Raw genomic sequence first — 19,572 nt, 5'->3', positions numbered from 1 at the left:
TGTCACAAGGTAATCAGGAGGGGGCATGCCTCAGGGGTTGTGACCGCTTCCTTGTTAAGTGTGCAAATATTATTATCCTCAATAGTCAAGACACTGCATGTGAGAAAGGATTTAACTCCCTGAGTCATGGCAATACAGTAGCCTATCGTGACCACTTTTATTGCGTCCCATTCAATCCCCAGATTACCCACAGACCCTATGTGTTATTGGTAAAGTATGCAGAAATGTGAAAGCCTATCACCTCTTTGTATGCCTTGTCTTGTAGGTCTTCTGCTTTAAGTCTCCATTATTGGATGGATGACTTCTCCCTCCTCAATTGAAATGTGATCTTAAAGGGGTTATGTTCAGACTGGGACCCGCCCAGGTATTCAGACCTCCTAATGAGGGACCAGCAATTTGTAGTGCAAAAGAAATAGTCCAACCGCATGTGGACCTGGTGCGTAATATACATTTTCCCTGTCTCTTGGATGGCCTAGGCACCAGACATCATGTAGGTCTGATGCTACAGTCCATAATTAGAAATGTTAGGCCAGGGATGTTCTGGGGGGGGCCGAGAATTCTAAATGCGTGTTGTGTATGCAATAAAAGTCCTCACCCCAGAGTCTGTGTGCCTGAGGCTCATGTAATAAGTTGGGAAAAGTGTGTTAAGAAATGTACCCTTAGCTGTATTAGGGGCATAAATCAAGACGATTGTGAAGTGAAGACCATCTAGTGCACCTTGTAGGAGAAAATAACAACCCTCCTTTTCCACATGTACTTTATGTTTAATAAAGGGGACTTCAGTGGGGCAACCTAAAAAGGACTCTCCTAGCATAGGCTGAGAATCCTGTCCCATATATCTGTCCACTCCATCGTCTGTTTAGTTTGAACATTTCCCCTGTTGTAATGTGTGTCTCCTGGAGGCATGCAAATTGTATCCATCTGCACTTAAGATCCGCAAGTATTTTGTGTTGTGTGGCAGGAGTACCCATACCACAAATGTTTCATGTCAGAGCGGCATAAACTGTGGCCATGTGAAGTGTATTCAAACATCACTTCCTGTCCCAATCCCTTGCACCCTCTCAGTCTGTCGGGTCTCAGTGTTGCCAGCCAAACAATTCAAAACAACAGTCTAAACACGGGTAACAACTCCCTTATCCAAGGCCTGAGCACCTACGGATGTCATGCCACAACTTCCCAAACAATTCAACAGGTGCGCAAAGGGCACTTAGCGTTCAAACAATTCCATGCAGCGGAGGTATGTATGTCTATCTCGGGGGCAATAATCAGTTCCTTTTCTTAGGATTTCTATATTGTAGGCCCAATCAGAGGAATCGAGGAACTGATCCGGAGCTTACTAGGGGTGCACATGAGTTCCCCAGACTAGCAGCCATCGTGGGTGAGTGGGCAAATCTCGAAGGAGGCTGTGGATGTAAGCAAGGTCAGGGCAAGCATCTAGGTGATCATAGGTCCATGGCTAGGCATGGGGTGAGGATTGGGCCCTCATATGCGAGACCAGGAAGGACCATGTGGTCTCCATGTCCACGCTAGAGTCTGTCTGGCTATGTTCCTGTATAGTGGAGAAGGGGTTCAGAGTTAGTTGTGATGTCTCGAACACCCTCTTAGCCTGCTCCACAGCCGCCTGAGCCCTTGAGAGTTTGGCCTCCGGCAGTTTATGCACACACCGCCGCACATGGAGAGTCAACCAGGCCTCATCAACTGGATCCTCATGCGATGATGGCCAAAAACCTTTCGCTTGCAGCCAAGTCCACACATCTGCTGGTGTGGTGAACATCTGGACCATCTCACCATCTATCTCGCGAAGATTCTCACGGAATAGAAGCATACATTTACAGGTCCTGTGACAGGGGTTTGTTGACTTTAGGCTTTTCCATCATGACGAATCAGTGTAGGATGTTTGGCTTTCCAAATGAACAAAGTATTACCCCCGGCAGTGCCCCCTGCTGCAAGTAATATGGAGATTATTATCTGTCTCTCAAAACAAGTGCCTTTATGATTCAGGGGGAGCACCAGTGGGAGCACATGGTCCCTCAAAGTGTAGTTTGTGATTTGGGAGACATGGAAACTACGACGGGCTGGTCCAGCCAGCCTTAGTGAATGAGTAATGCCTTGTGACAGCCCCTTAGTGCAGCCAGAGGTGATTGCACCACACGTCAAGCATTTACTCACCCTCTCCACACTGAATCAAGTCCTGGGAGACCATAGTCCTGTAAGGGTTCGTCGCGGTCAGCATGGCCATGGAGCTGTCCTGCCCATGGGCAGGGCTCCCAGGGTTCACCTCCTAATCGGTGCAGCTGGTCGCTGAGCAATAGGTGACATAAGGTGGGAGGGAATGACCCCTTACCCCTATCAATGTCTTTGGAATGCTCCCCAGAAGGCCCAACCTCAGCCATAGGCCACAAGCCACAAACACATGGGGATGGCCCACCCAGGATGTCCAAGGGGGCCACGGTCAGTCTGCTTGGAGCGAGGCAGCAGCTGGTGCCTCCAGGCACCCAGCATGCAGAGGGCAGGCCAATGTGTCCTGGGGCCCTGCAGCTCCCCTTAGAAGCAGCCCGTCCACGTCAGCAGTCACTGAGTCCTGGTGTCAGTATGGTGCCAGCCCTCCCTGGCTCAGCCATGCAGTTATGGGCAGATGGGAAGTCAGGCCCTTGTGCACACCCCCACCTCGGGGCACGGCAGCACCATGGGTAGCGGTGAGATAAGGCCCGGTTCCTCCCCAATGAGGCACCATGGAGGAATGGGAGCCGCCAGTGGGGGCTGTGTGCCCTGGGTTCATGTCATTGGCCCTGGGCCCCACTCCTCAGCAGCCAAGCCAACATGGTCAGTGTGGTCAGCAAGGGCCGCCCCCACTTTCGCCTTACACCACCTCCTCACTGCAGCACCAGCATGGTTCAAAGAGAAGCGTCAGGGGGGTAAGCACCCCCAGCGTGGGGAGCACCTCTCATAACCTCAATGTCTTCCTTCAGCACCAGCAGCACAGCAGCACAACAGGCCCATCCTGAATTTGAATGCCACCCGCGTCGCACACCTCACAGCTCATTTCCAGCCACCTCACCAGTTTTTTGCAGCATCGGTGGCACTAGGGGGCAATCGGGATCCCTCGCCTTGCAGTTTTTAGAGCCCCCAGCATGGGTTGTCATCCAGGAGGATTAGCGCTCCGATCCTGTAAGATTATAGAAGGATGATTTCATGGGCCCACACGAAGCTCTCGCTTATGCATTTGCTCTGGCCACAATCTTGGCTCCGCCCCTCCCCTTGCTAACTAGTTCATGGTGAAAAGGTGGATTAAAAACAAAATAAAGGAAACCCAAATAAATTTATTGAATATTACATTATGCATTCAATTTCTATCTTCTAAATACTCAAAGGTGAGATAACGTATAAGTATATAACAAAGGTAGGATGTACTCTACATAATAGAGTGTAGTGAGCCCTTCTCTGCATCCACTAATATATATTGAAGGTTAATATACCAAAAATACTCCATAGCAGAAAATTAGAAAAGCTAAATAAAAGGTATATGAAGAAAAACAAGAAAATTACCTTTATCTCCTTAAAATGGGGCTCCATTGGCACCATGGAGTTTAGGAAGAGTCAGGGGTTTTCTGTGTCTTCTACTAAAAGAAGTTGTGCTAATGGCATCAAAGGGTTAGTTTCTCAGTGTGTTTGGATTATTTATTTACACTCTCTCCACATTCTGTGATGCCTTTCCCGACCTACTAAAAACAGACTACTCAAAAGAATTCCTTGGACTATCAATTGTATCAGTGTTAAAAATCGTGGGCTATTTCTGTGTATGTTTTATAAAAATGAGCAACAAAGATTCAAAGACTGTTTCTATGGTGTTAAACCATAGTCTATATGTATCATAATTCAGATGATAGCTCACTTTAAAAAGGGGAAGGCAGTCCACACACCTTAAAGGCTCAGGGCAGTGCTTAATTTGTAAATAAAAAGGTGCCGATGCCCAAAGCCCTCCTCTTAAACACGTGGTTGCTGCAATTTAATGTGGGAACACGGAATACTGAGGCGCCGTAATCCTGAAGCCATCTCGAGACTCTTCAATCCATATAAAGCCACTCCCTGTCCCCTCTGCTCACTCGTGTAGCTTTCTACTTTCTTCCTTTGTGACGCTTTTTTTGTTTTTCCCTTCCTCTGTCTTTCACATATGTGTCTTTTGCTTGCAGCAAATGCTTGAGGCAGAAGAGTAACCCCCGGCCCTGAAAAATAAGTTATTTACAAACTGATGCATTAGGCCCAATACATCAGTTTGTAGAGGCCTGTGTCACATTATACCTTTGCCAGGTATAATGTATGCAGGGTAGGTGTTCTTATGTTAAAAGTCACATAGAACTAACACATTGAAATTTACTGTTCACTGTGTCACTCTACAAATTGACTGCATCAAAATCCCTACACCTCCTCAAGCCAGGATTAAGGATTGACACATGGCTTTTAGCATGGAGCTCTGTGTTCTGACGATTTGCTGGAGTTGCATCTGTCTTATGACAAGCACCAGCAATGTGTCACTTTAGCGCCAACAGATGCGCCAGAATTTCTGAACCCTCCGTGAATCCTTGCGCCATGCAGCTCCATATTGTAAATACAGCACATCCATGGCATTGTTAAGGTGTTGCAGCAGGTGCAAGAAATCTGACGCATCAATGCAGATGCATCAGTTCTTGTATATATGCCCCTAGGGCCCATATTTACAAGGAGCTTTGTGCCACAGCAGCATTTTTTTTTTGATGCAGCGCTATAGGTGCTCCACACTTCTCTATATTTACAAACTGATGCATTGGGCCCAATCCATCAGTTTGTAGAGGCCTGAGTCACATTATACCTGTACCAGGTACAATGTATGCAGTGTAGTCATTCCCATGTTAAAAGCCACACAGAACTGACAGTGAAATCTGCAACTTTTCACTGCGTCACTCTATGACATAGCTGTGTCAGAAGCCATACACCTCCTCAAACCAAGCGTAAGGATTGATGCACAGCTTTTAACATGGGACTCACCTCTGTTTTCTGATGCATTGCTGGAGTTGTGTCAGCCTTATGACCAACTCCAGCAATGCATTACTTTTGCACCAACAGATGCATCAGAGTTTGGGACACATCTGTGAATCCTTACGCCATGGAACTCTGTATAGAAAATACAGAGCATCCATGCTGTTGTTAGGGCATTTGCAGCAGGCGCAAGAAATCGGACACAATGATGCTGATGCATCAGTTCTTATAAATATGCCCCATAGTTTATAAAAAGTGGGTGGGGTCTATGCTATGGTAGGCTTCACTATGAGCATAAAGAAACAGGAGCGACTAAGTAAACATTCAACTATCAGTTCCAATGGGTATCCACTCACTTCGTTGTGTGCCTTCCCTCTTCTTCGTACTTCTTGTTTCTCCCGTCCTGGATATTGACTCCACTTACATTTGTTATGTTTATATAGCAGCCGCAAGGTGGTTAAGTGCCTCTGCCATACTTTTCAGTTAGTATGTTACGCTAATGCCAGTCCATGCAACCATATTCTATGTGGCATAAGAAAGCAGCTTGAATGGTTTGACCACTTAATGTGCTATTGTGCCTGAAGACCATCATGCATGACCCTTAATTAAAAAATAAAAGCAATGACGGGACAATGTACTCAATTACCGGTTCTCATTGTGACCAGGAGTAATGATAAACTGTCAGAGGTAATCAGATAAATAAAATTTTTATTTTCTAGAATGTATTAGAAATGTGTATTTTATTGTTTTCTGTTTTCTAAGGACTTGGCTAGATTTCTGTATTAATCATACATATATAATCTTAACGCCTAATGGGACTATAATGGACAAGTTATATGAAGAACAATTTTAACCATTGTCTGTAGGGGCCCCTTTTCAATTAGTCCTATGCATATCTATGCTGCTGTCCCAAAGAGTCATCCTAGATCGACTAGCCATCTTCTGCAACATTAAACTGTAAACTGACCATCATGTTACTCCTATTTGGGGTTCTCTGCGTCTAGTGTCAACCATGGGATATTCTCATTGAAGCCTTCATCACACATTCTCATTCGATAGACCCACCATTATCTTTTTTGGAAAAGAATGCATTCCGTTCTGTGTCTTTTGTATTATCTAGTTCTTCTAGAACCACACATTTCTGTTCATTCTCTGTATGTTTCTCATTCAAAAAGTGATTGCTCATACGTGTTGTGATCTTCTTGCACCTAATATTGCTGCAGTGCTCCCCAATCCGCGCCGTGATTTCTCTGCATGTCATTCCGAGATATCTGAGGTGACACAGAAACGTGAGACTATAGCTCACACGTGTTGTACTGCAGTTTGTATGTTTACTCAGAGTTCATTTAAGGTTATTGAGGTCAATCAAAATCACATTATGCATTCCCTAAATAGTAAATTTTAAGAACTTACTATGGAATGCAAAATGCCATTTAACAACATAGCAATTTCCTAATCGCGATTACTACAGAATTGCTATTATGGATTGCGACTCCATTCGTTCCGATAGGACTGAAGGCCCATATGTGCGAATGTTTTTGCATTTCCTAAAACAAGTGTGCCCAGGGGCATGTGTGTGCTACATGGCTCTTTAAAAAATGCACATGGTTATCATCAACTTGGAGTTTATCGTAATAGCATTTCCTAAAGGCCCAGTTCACATTTAGGAAATGTTTGTTACATGTGCATAGGGAATCGCTTATAGGAATTCCCTATTTGTAATTTCTAGTTTGGGAATTGCAAATTGTGATTCCCTATTTGGAGTCACAATTTTAGGGATTCACAAAATATTGTGATTCCTTAAAATGGTACTGCAATGCCTTTCATACATTGTGAAGTGCTATTTTGCATTCGTAAATGCTGATGTTGGCAATTGCAAAATCTTTTGATACATCTGGCCCTTGGAAATGGACTTTTCAGGTTTATATGTCTAGGTAGTGAAAAACTCTTAAATTGTTTTTTTCACTACTGCAAGGTATACCTCTTTCATAAGATAATACTGGGTTACCTTATTTCTTTTAATAGGTGTTAACCTTTGATTAACAAAATGTAATTGAAAATCCTCTATAATGGTAAAGTTGGATTTTAGGTCTCAATTATGAAGATGTTGCTTTCAGAAAGCTGTGATTTTCTTTTCCAAACCATTTGGTGCCTGTAGCCTGTTCCTGAGTCACATGATTAGGCGTAGTTGGCAGGATGGGCTATCTCTGGCAGGATGGGGCGGCGGAGTTGTTGCCTACCTTACTTATATTTTGAAGGCACTGGCGCAGCTCACATACAAAGGATTTCACACTAGCCTATTGTGCCCTCAAGAGACTGTTCATTACCGTGGCCATACTTCGGGTGGACGCAAAGGACTTGCAAACAGGGAGAAGGGTTTCCCCTTTTTGCATCTGTGAGAACGTTTGCAGGAACACCTGAAAATGTGAGTAGGTTTGCCGTGCAGACTTTTAGTCCATTGGTTGGGGCATGCCCAGGACTCACCACACCCACTAACTGGTAAAAAGCATGAACGTGGCACTCCAAGGTGCCATTGTCAAAATACCTTCTGAACCTGTGGAAGATAGAAGAGGGCTGAACCTGCTGTATGTCACATTAGAGGAGCGCCAAGGGACTGGACATGCTCCATCCTGTAGCCAGGACAATGAAGTAGGCTCCAAGGTACAGTTGGCTTACCTCCTTTATGCCTAGAGGAACACAGCAAGACACCATTTCTGTGATGTTCATAGCTGACCAATGGCAACTGGACCTCAACTGGACTTGGCTTTTGCCTTCTGCCTGACAGCCTAAGAGTCTGCAAGCACCTTCAAGTGATGTTCTGTGGGTCTTAGAAGTTTACTCTTGTGGTTTTCAAACACCAAAAAAAAGTTTGGAAACTTTGGACAACTTATTCTCTAAAAATCAAGGCCCATATTTCTACTTTTTTAGTGCTGCTTTTGCATCAATTTTTGACGCAAAAACAGTGCAAACTTGCAAAATACAATTGTATTTTGTAAGTTAGCCCTGTTTTTGTGTCAAAAAGTGGTGCAAATGCGGCGCTAAAAAAGTATAAATATGGGCCCAAGTTATTTGGTGGGACATGAGGGAAAAGGCAACCGACTGGCAGTTCCATAGCTTTGGAATTACTTTCATCTTCGTCTCACTCAGACCACTTAGCACCTATAAATGAATGACAAAGTCACATTGTGCACTGGGACGTTCAGCTAAAAATCTCCAAAGCTCCAGAGTTCCTTTAATTCCATGATGGTGAGGGCTACAAACTTAGAAGCCAGGATCAATCCACTTGGTGAATTACCTACGGCTCAAATCACACTAAGGTCCAGTTTCCATTTCCATTTACCAACATTGAAATTTGGGGTGCTTTTTGGCTCTGTTTCTACTTACAACTTCAGAAAATTCATAACTGTTTTCCCTTATTAGATTTTTATTATTGTGGTATCATTGTGTTTATTACATTTTATTCATGTTTTCAAATTTAGTTCGGAAATTTTATTCTCATTGTTTTGACCTAATTACTGTTTTGGTACAACATGAATACTTTACACATTGACTGACGTTAATCCTGTGTGCTCTGTAACAGCTATAAGAGGGCTATGCTCAGGTAAATGTAGGGATAATAGGGTTCACCCTGACATGAAGTATTATTATTCCTTGAGGTAGGTGAATTATAATCCACTTTCTTTCACAGGTCATCATATCTCATGCTGAATTGCAAGCCACATAAACAATGCACATGCAGTTGCTATCTCATTCTACAATGGCTAGACCAGGTCATTTTGTATATAACACACCAAAAGTGTGGTAGTCTGGGTACAAAAGGAAAGCTTACCAACAACAATTGTTGCATAAGCTGAGTCTTTGACTCGGGTCTACAAGGTTTGGTTTCACACCCAAGGGTGACGAGTGAACTCAATTTAATGAAGCAATGCTTGCATTTGGAAGACATATTTTTCTAAACCTGCATAACCTCATTCATTACTAAGTTGAAGAGATATTGACGCTGTTGGGTTACTAACAGTCCCTCAACAAGGATCCAAGTACACCGTGGTGATTGGAAACAAACCTGTTAAGTTCTCTTAAAAAGAATATACACAAATTGCAATAAGAAACAGACACTTTTTCTAAAAAGCATTTTATTTCAACAGTTTCACCTTATTGCTCAGCACATTTAAAATAACCACACAAAATATTATTACAGAGTGTTGTGAATGACAATAAAGTGAACATTTCTACCATAGCTAACATGTAATCTAAAACCTAATATTCTCTAACCTACTTCTATGTGCTACATTGGAAGAGAATGTAGTAGTATAACTTGTAGCTAGATTTTCCTAGGGAGAATCAGTGCACTGCATACATGTTTAGAACAAAGTGATGTCATTGTCAAAAGTAAGGGAGGAATTGTTTCTTCTGAAAGTTAAAAACATATTGTATCATTTAGTCTCCTCCCGGATTTAGGCCTACTATCACCTTTAGTAGGAAGTGAGATGTGGAGCATCTCTGGCAGTCAAGGTTGTCTCTGGCAGTATTTTTCATGATAATCTGGGGTGGAGGACATCTCCTGACTAGTGTCTGGCCTTTCATACTGTCTCTTATCTAAGATGGAAAATCCAACATCACCTTAGGAATGTCTAATATAGCCAATATGCATCAAGATGCTGGTATAAGACACATTCTTATAAACAAATAAGGTATGAATTAGGCCCAGGTGGAGAACTCCGCTCTGCTGTCGGAGTTTTTGAAATTTGGTCACTTCGCACTATGCGGAGTAGCACAAAGTTTACAAATTCAACCTTCAGGCCACAGTGGAGTTTGTGCGTGTGAAATACATTTGTTGCGCTCGCAAGCATCACAATACTCTTGGGCCACTAGCAAGCGTACAGAAGACTTGTAGCTGGCGGCCATTTTGTGCATTCAGCTAGTATGTCTTTGCCATAGGTTTCCATGTGTTCTTGGTCCTCCTTGCTCCTTGTTGTTGTTTGACCATATAGTTGGCAGCCATTTGTGCAAGCAGTCAGTGTGCCTTTGTCATAGGCTTGCATGTGTTCTTTGTTCCCAATGCATATTTGCCCCTTGTTGTTGCTGTTTGACCATGTGGCTGACGGCCATTCTGTGCATCCAGCCAGTGTCTTTTGCCATAGGCTTGCCTATGTTCTTTGTTTCCTATGCCTATTTGCACCTTGTTGTTGTTTGACCATGTGGCTCGTGGCCATTTTGTGCATCCAGACAGCAGCTTTTGGCCATAGGCTTGCATGTGTTCTTTGTTCCCCATGCCTTCTTCCTCTTTGTGGTTTGATAATGTGGTTGGCAGCCCTTTTATGCATCCAGCCAGTATGCCTTTGCCATAGGCTTGTATGTGTTCTTTGTTCCCCATGCCCATTTGATCCTTGTTGTTGTTATTTGACCATGTGGCAGGTGACCATTTTGAGCATCCAGCCAGTGTTTTTTGCCATAAGTTTGAAAGTGTTCTTTGTTCCCTATGCCTCCTTGCTCCTTGTTCTTGTTTGACCATGTAGCTGGAAGGCATTTTGTACATCCAACCAGAGTGCATTGCCACATGCTTGTATATGTTCTTTGTTCACCATGCCCATTTAATGCTTCTTGTTGTTATTTGACCATGTGGCTGGCAGCCATTTTGAGCATCCAGCCAGTGTTTTTTTCCATAGACTTGAAAGTGTTCTTTGTTCCCTATGCCTCCTTGCACCTTGTTGTTGTTTGACCATGTAGCTGGTGCCCATTTGGTGCATCCAGCCAGTGTGGCTTTGCCATAGGCTTGCATGTGTTCTTTGTTCCTCATGCCTATTTGTCCCTTGTTGTTGCTACTTGATCATGTGGCTGGTGGCCATTCTGTGCATCCAGTCAGTGTCTTTTTGCCATAGGCTTACATGTGTTCTTTATTCCCCATGCCTCCTTGATGTTGTTTGAGCATGTGGCTGGCAGCTATTTTGTGCATCTAGCCAGTGTGCCGTTGCTATAGGCTTGCATGTCTGTTTTGTTCCCCCTGCCTATTTGCTCCTTGTTGCTGTTTTTTGACCATGTGGCTGGTGGCCATTTTGTGCACCCAGCCAGTGTCTTTTTGCCATAGGCTTCCATGCTTTCTTTGTTCCCCATGCTTCCTTGGAATCATGGAAAGGGATGAACAGTCATTGTGAAAGCCGGAGCACAGGAGGCCGACATTACTATCCAGCCTGTTCTGAGAGACGTGGCACAAGCAGCACCACTAGCTCCCATATTTATAAGACCCAGCTGAGACATGCAGCAACCCCTACCTCAGTAGAAGTATGCACTGCAAAGAGGTACTTGACACACGCACCTATCTCCAGTTCTTCTTCAGGCATTGGAAGTGACCCAGTAGAAAATACTTCTCTCCAATTTGGGACATTTTTATGATTAGTAAACAGGAGGAGAACATTGTAGTATGCACCATTTGCCACGCAAGTGCTCGTCAAGGTAAGCTTGGTTCACAATATGGTACTGGGGGGCCAGACCTAAATTGGTGAACGTGTTTGTGGTGTTGAAGGTGAGGAGAGCTGGGAAGTATCAGCTACAAATAATCAAATCATAGTGGAAGGTAAGGAAGAAGACGGTGGCATCCTCATGCAAAGCAGCCCTATACTCAGCAGTGCCCCAGAATCACCTGCCACAGCTACGTCACAATGGAACTGAAAGTCTGAGTCAGATGGAGGCAGCATGGCATACAGTGACTGCACCATGACACACATTGAGTCTATCACAAACTACTTTTTGAAAGTCACCTGCTTGAGTGGCCCCAGAAAAGAAGAACATCCAGGCTACTATTACAGGCATGATTAGGCAGGAGAGACCCTACAATCGCAGCATTAGCACGTTTTTACATTGGGATGCTGGCAAAAATGTTAGAGCTAGAACTTCTCCCGTTTTCTTTTGTGGGAGGAGTGGTATTCTGCCCAAAATGGAAGTTCCAAGTCAGACCTATTTTGCCAAAGTTGCTGTTCCAGCACTGCATCCGGATATGCTGCAATTGGTTGGGGAAGCTTTGCAGCAAAGTGTTGTCCACACTATCCACCTGACGACAGACATGGACTAGTTGTCAGGCTACTGATTACATGTGCATCACTGTACACTGTATCTCTTTTGAGGGGTAAGGCAAAAGCTATCTACAGGTCTTGACCCTGAAGAACTTGATGAGAGCACTCAGTGGCATGCCACAATAGCTATGTTTGCCATAGAGAAAACACAGATGCAAACATCTTGGACAAATTTAATAGCAAGGTGTCTGAATGACTGTGACCCAAAGGTCTCCGAACTGGATTTGTTGCCATGGACAGCGGCAGTAACACAGTCAAGGCCATGGCAGACAGAGGCTATTTTACGGTTCTGTGTTTGGCACGCTGCATCAATATGGTTGTGCAAGACTTTCTAAAAAAAGAAGACAGTCAGCAACATACTGACCACCTGCTGACAAAACCGCACCCATTTCAGCCATTCTTTTAAAGCCCAGAAGACGTTGCAGATTATTCAGCATGATAACAGAGTAACGATAATAGCCCTGATACAGGAGGTGCCAACACGGTGGTACGCCACCTACTAAATGTTGCAATGTTTGTGCAGTACCAACAGATCAATGATTATGTCATTCAAAGAGGAGCGGTCCAATTGGGAAAGCTGTGACCATGAATGCAGACAAAGGAGGCCTTGTTAAATGCCTGGCACAGATGCTAATCCCTTTTGAGGTTTTCATGCGGGAACTTAGCAAGGAGAACAGTATGATGGGGCCAAGCTATCCCGTTGTTGCATCTGCTAGAGGAGAAGCTGAAGGTGGTGTCTGAAAGGTTCGCATTCTGAGCTGTGCACAAAAACTCAGAAGCGCATGCCTTGGTTGAGAGCCTAAGCTATTGCTTGACTTGTAATGCTGGGCTGAAAAAAATGACACTATCTGCCCAAAGAGTACATCTGTATCACTCTACTTGTTCCACGCTACAAAAAAACTCTATCTATTTTGTCCTTTTTCTGAAGGGGATGTTTCAAAATACAAGAGGTGGGTAGTTCAGCACGCTGGAGAAGTCTCACTATGCAGTTCTGGGGTGCTGCCTTCTACTTCCAGTAATGGCAGTCTTGCCTCATAGCAGCCAACACCAACAACAAGAATACTGGCAACGACAGCATCAGAAGAATCAGACCGAACCTCTGCATTGACTTGGTATCAAGTGGCAAAGTCAAAAGAGGTCAAGCAAGTGGCAGCACCAATGACACTTCAGAGGATGGGCCAGGAGTATCTGAATGACCTAAAGTAGGTGTATGTGAATCAAAACCCATTGGTGTATTGGTATTTGAAGATGTGCAAATGGCCGCAGCTCAGAAGGGTGGCAATAAAGTATCTGACTTGTCCTGTAGCCAGTGTTGTACAGCCACATTTGTGGTGGTGTTTTATTTTCCTTGATTTTGTTGTCCTTTCACCTAGGAAACTATTACATTTCTTAGCACAAAATTCTTTCACTCTGTGCTTTCTTCAAGGTTGCAGTGAGATAGGCTAGTCAGCACAAGTGGTACACTGCGTCTCTAACATTAACAGAAACACACATATCTTTACATGGGAACACTTTCTCTGAATATCAATTGTTTTATTATTAAAAAAATCCTTGTCCTATGCACAATAGAAGGAGGCTCCAACCAGATGACCACAACTGCATAGTGTTTGACTTTGTTACAGCTGCTAGCAGAGGCCACCGGTTCCCTGGCCCACCTGGGGATGGTGTCTCCATAGATAACAGGTTTCTCCACTACTGTCATATTCAGGTGTGGGGGATGATGTCTTACCAGGGGAAATACTGAAGGGCGGATTAGGGCTTATCCTGCGGTGCTTTAACATAGATTAGGTAGGAATTCAATATATTGAGCATAGTGACTGTATGGTGGGACTTATCCTGTGTTTCACTTTTCTTGTCACCATTTTGCTTCTAGTATTTTTCATCATTCAAATTATTACATTTCATGTTATTTTATTTAAGACGCAGCTGATTCAATAAATCGTATTGAACCGTTTCCTGTCTCTGTTTGTCTTTGCATATGTGAGACTAATGTAACTGAGAGAAAAGGATGGGATCTGATCCACCATGATTTCCCGGAGAAGTCACAGTGTCATGCACCCAGTTGCCACAAATGATCCCTGCTGCTGGGCATAGATGAGGCTTGACTAGGTGGCTGGAAATGGATTAGGCCGACAGTTGTCACATGCTGTGGGATTGGACTCAGTTCCTTACAATTCAGGTGATGCTGCTCCCCAAATCCAGTAGCCTCACAGGTACAATGAGAGCCAACGTGACACCAGCATGTTTGCTGAACATGTTTTCAGTGCAGCTGGAACAGTTGTTACAGTATGAAAGACCACTCTCTTGTCTTAAAATGTGTAGAGACTAACCATGATCCAAATGAACCAGCATTTTATACCACCTTATTACACCATCCCCGAAACACCACAGGAGGAGGAAAAGGATGATTGGTCAGAATCAAGTGTGTTTGCTGACCAACTTCTGGGTCAATCACCTAAGTTTGAGGATTGTCAGAGAGACCGGATCCTCGGGGTTTGCGCCTGTTCCCAATATGTCCACCTCTTGGCAGCTCCACACTCTACTAGCTATTATAGCACAGAGTTAAAGAATGGCCAAGCGGGGGATGGGGTTTAGGTTGGGAACAGCGGGGAAGGAGACCTGTGGAAGCAAGAGTTAAGAACACAATAGCAAAGTCATTCACATTAATCTTCATGAACTTTGTTTTAACGCCTTATGCTTTAATAACATGAGAGATCAAGAACTTTTCAATAACGTGACCTTTTTATAATCGTATACTCTGAACATTGAACTTTCTCATGTTAATCCTTAGAATAGCAATTACATCACAACAAGAGTCAATGAGTACATTTGTTCCCAAAGAATTAACTGCTATAGGATTCATGAATTATACTGTAGAATAGGCAAACTAACTAAACATGTTTTGTCAAGAAAGATCACACTCTGTTTGATCTAAGTTTCAAGATTCAATTGCCCAGAAATTATTGCGCTCCTTATTGTCAGACTGCACATCAAGACTCAAATACCTGGAAAGATCACGCGCTCTGCCGATCTGAACTGCAAGGGGTAATTGCCAAGAATGAATTGTGCACACTGTTGCCGATTCAACCATCAAGATTCAAATGCCTCGAAATGATTGCGCAATCTGCCGATCTTAACTGCAAGGGTTAATTGCCAAGAATGAATCACACACACTGTTGCCGATTCACCCATCAAGATTCAAATGCCTCAAAATGATCGTTCACTCTGCCGATCTGAACTGCAAGGTTTAATTACCAAGAACGAATCGCGCACAATGTTGCCGATTCAACCATCAAGATTCAAATGCCTTGAAATGATTGCACACTCTGCCGATCTGAACTGCAAGGTTTAATTGCCAAGAATGAATCGCGCACACTGCTGCCGATTCAACCAACAAGATTCAAATGCCTTGAAATGATCACGCACTCTGTCGATCCAAACTGCAAGGGTTAAGTGCCAAGAGTAAATCGCACACACAGTAAATCACAAAGCGAAAACCTCAAATGTTTCTAGAAAACGGCATAGAGGTCTATCCCGAACTCCACCTTACCGCCCTGCTTGAAGATCAGCAAGATAATGAGGACAGGGCCAGGAAATGTACAAGTAGGCCTCCGGAACAGGAGCCCTGGAAAATGCTGCTGCTCTGCACCGGGACCTCTGAATAGTGAGCATGTGGAGCTGGGCTGGGTTCTTTAAATAGACCCAAGCCCCGCCCACCTGCCAAACCCAGCCACACCCAGCCAGGCTGCAGGAAGTGCTTGAAAATGAACAATACATTGCAAACAGTATTAAAGACATTTCAAGATAAATACCTGCAATGCAAAGAGTTAATATGCAATATCAGCACACAGTGCATGAATTATTACATTGCATAAGGTTTGTCATTTTGCATCATGTTGTAGAGCGCGCACTGTCCTGGTGTTGACAAGAATGAACTTTGGTTCCCAGAGTATGATAGTGCCACCATACAACTTTTTAATTACTTCTCACTGAACTTCTTTCCATTTTTGTTTCTTTGTTTCTTTCTTTCTTCACAAACATAAATAGCTAGAGGAGCATTATGTTGTAGTTGCAGCGAAAAAGCACCAATATTCCAATCAGGGCATTGGAGACAAAGCCAGCCTGCCTCTCTCACATGCCATTGCCTATCCTTTTTTACACCACCTAGCAGGGCTGCCCCAGAAGATCATTGATTAAAAGGCTGCCAGTGCCAATGCCAAATTACAATGTGTTGCTACCATCAAAGTGGAGATAATATTTTGTATTAACCACTGTGATTAAATTGGAAGAGGTAACTACTAACTATTGCACCAAAGAGAGCTGCTATATTGAGTAATTGTGAGTGATGATTGATGACATATGTGGTGGCTGACAGTGAGGGCGGATTTCAACACATTTGTAAACTTGATTTCAATGATTTGCAATGTTTGGGGGCTGATGAGTGATCCTTTTTTCCTGAAAGTGATTGGCCATTCAAAATCAGTGAAATTTACCTGCAGGCTCCACTACTTTTTTCTGGCTCCTCAGAGACCAGATCAGATTAGTCACATTAGTAACCAAACACAAATCTACACAAAGTACTCCAATTCTGTTTTCCTATTTGTTCTTCAACAGCAGTATGCTACACAGGTCTACTTTGTTCAGTATGGGACTAGAATGGACTTACTCAGAATCAGGAGAAGGAGGATGAAAGGACTCAGGGCATGACAACCTCAACATCTAGAAAGAGAACGTTATCAACTTCAAAGATAAACCATGATGATGGCGATGACTCTGAGGCCTAGAACTTACTCAGTTCTGTGGACTGGAGAGAGATACGTTGATTTGAGAAATCCTGTTGAGTGTGTGCTTGCTGCACTGCTGGCTCAAATGTGAAACTCCTCTTTATATTCTTGCTCTGCCTCTGAGTTTTATTGGTACCCTCCTGACTCCTCATTAAGCTTACCTTGCTTCCATTTGTCCTTCTTTACTCTATAATACAGTCACTGTATTTCAATATGCAGTGCTTCTGCTAGTCCACTCCTCTCCTAATTGAACACAACTTGGTGAAAGCTCAATACTGCAACTTACCTACCAGACAGGTCCAGCCAGGCACCCAAGAGTAACGGACATCTCAAGAAGAATGTAGATGCACCACCCAATTTGGCAATACCGTATAATTTTCCTTTTAACTATCATAATTTTTAGAACTGAGTGAGTTCATTTCACTCCTCCATAATTTGTATTCTTCAGACCTAGAAGACATTACCATTCAGAAATATACTATTGTGGTTCTCTCTCGGGGGCAGAAGGCCTGTTTGGAATGCATTTAATATTGCAGTGGTTTGCTTCATGTAGTATTTGTCTTTGTCACACCTTTCCCCAAATCTCCTTTCCCATCCATTCATTCATCGAACCCCTAAACCCTCCTCCCCTGGGCTGTGTTATTTATTGACGTGTGACTTAATGTTACCCCATAAATGTATCACACATTTGCTGGGGCAAATGTGGTGAAAGTGACACCAACTTACTGCATGACCTTTTATTACCTGAGCAATAATCCACACCAGCTTCATCAACATCATCATTAAGGCCCTGTGTTGCATAAATGCTTAACCTTGTCCAACCACTTCTGACTCTGAGCCCACTTCTCCTGACTCAAGGATTTCATTTCCTAAGTTTAGTTGTCATTAAATATTGGTCCACAATTGCTCAGAAGAAGTTGATATTGTTAGTTTTTATTATCATATCAAGTCTTCTTTGTTGTGTTTCAAAGACTTTCATTGTGATAGTTCGGTCTCAGTTTTCTTTCAATCTAGTTGACAGTGATGAATAACACCTTAATTAATCTTGCGATTGGAATACACATAGGTAGGAGTGGTACCTTGTGTCTTCCCTCTTAGCGAGCTGGCCTGCTACTACTACTATATCCTCCTTAAGATCAGATGCTACCTTGGCAAAACTCTGCGGTAAGAAGACTATGGTATCAGCCCTTTCTTCACCTCTTCAGGTAAGAGACGAACTATGAATTTAAGTGAACTTAGTTAGTAATTAACTTCTACAGACTAATATGTTATTTGTGTGTATCTAGGTTTTTGTAGACAAAATAGGCAATGGCAAGCATCCCCTAGTGGTTATTATAGTTTATAATTACAGAGGACAGTAGGGCAAGGGTATAAGTAAATGACATACACTTTTTTAACAGATTAAAAAGACAGGATACACTAAAATACATCAGTGCAAATTAAAACTCCAAAATAAACATTTGAGGCATAAATGAAGTAAAATAAACTAACCCCTTTTATTTTGTACAACTAGGAAACCCACCCTTTCTGCCCACAACAGGCACATCCCTCTCCCCACAAAGTCCAACAACATCCCAAAGTGAAAGCCAATCCCAATTCCCTTCCCACCCACAACAAGTCCCACCCACCAAAACATAAAAATTAAAAAGGGGCTCAGAAGAGGGCATTGTCTAATTGGGTCTAGAGCTGGTACAGCCTCTACTCTATCCTCTGACCCAGCTCACCATACTGTCCGTCCACTCCTCCTGCAATGCCCTGTCAGAGTGGAAGGAGGTAGCAGAAGTTTTGGTCAGGGCCCCTGACAACTGGCGGTGGTGCGGGCAATGTAATGGCTGTGGGGCTGGAGCTGGCCTACTGCTGAACTGGGGCCCGGGTCAGAGGCAGCTATTTCTACCTCTTTGTCTTCCCAGACCACCAACTGCTGGTATTCTGCTTGGATAATCTCTAACCTCTGCCGCCGCAGATGGGCTGCTATCTTCTGCCCTGTGGTTGGTGGTGCTGCAGGACCAGCAGAAGTAGCTTTATCGAGAAAGCAAGCACACATTTAAAATTAAGTAGTGGGTGGCAAAGTAGCAGTACATTGCTGGTCACTTAGGAACATTGGAATGTGATGAGATTATGCATTTTAGAGTCAAAGGGACAATTTTATTTGTTTACCCACACATGCCTCACATAAAAAAAAACACTGAGGGCCATATTTATACTTTTTGACGCACAACTGCGCCAACGCAGTTGTGCATCAAAAATGTTAACGCCGGCTAACGCCATTCCAAAGCACCATGCGGGCGCCTTATTTATGGAATGACGTTAGCCGGCGCAGCTGACTGGTGTGCGTCAAAAAAAATGACCCACACCAGGCTGCGCCGGCGTAGGGGAAAATGGAGCTTGGGCGTCCAAAAATGGGGCAAGTCAGGTCTGAGGCAAAATATTGGCCTCAACCCGATTTGCGCCATTTTTTTTTACACCCAACCCCCATTGAAATGACTCCTGTCTTAGCACAGACAGGAGTCATGCCCCCTTGCCCAATGGCCATGCCCAGGAGACTTATGTCCCCTGGGCATGGTCATTGGGCATAGTGGCATGTAGGGGGGCACAAATCAGGCCCCCCTATGCCACAAAAAAAAAAAAAAAAAAACTTACCTGAACTTACCTTAAGTTCCCTGGGATGGGTCCCTCCTGGGATGGGCAAGGGTCGCAGGGAGTGTCCC

Source organism: Pleurodeles waltl, chromosome 2_1 (genome assembly GCF_031143425.1).
Source record: "Pleurodeles waltl isolate 20211129_DDA chromosome 2_1, aPleWal1.hap1.20221129, whole genome shotgun sequence".
NCBI lineage: Eukaryota > Metazoa > Chordata > Amphibia > Caudata > Salamandridae > Pleurodeles > Pleurodeles waltl.
This window is presented reverse-complemented; position numbering follows the sequence as displayed.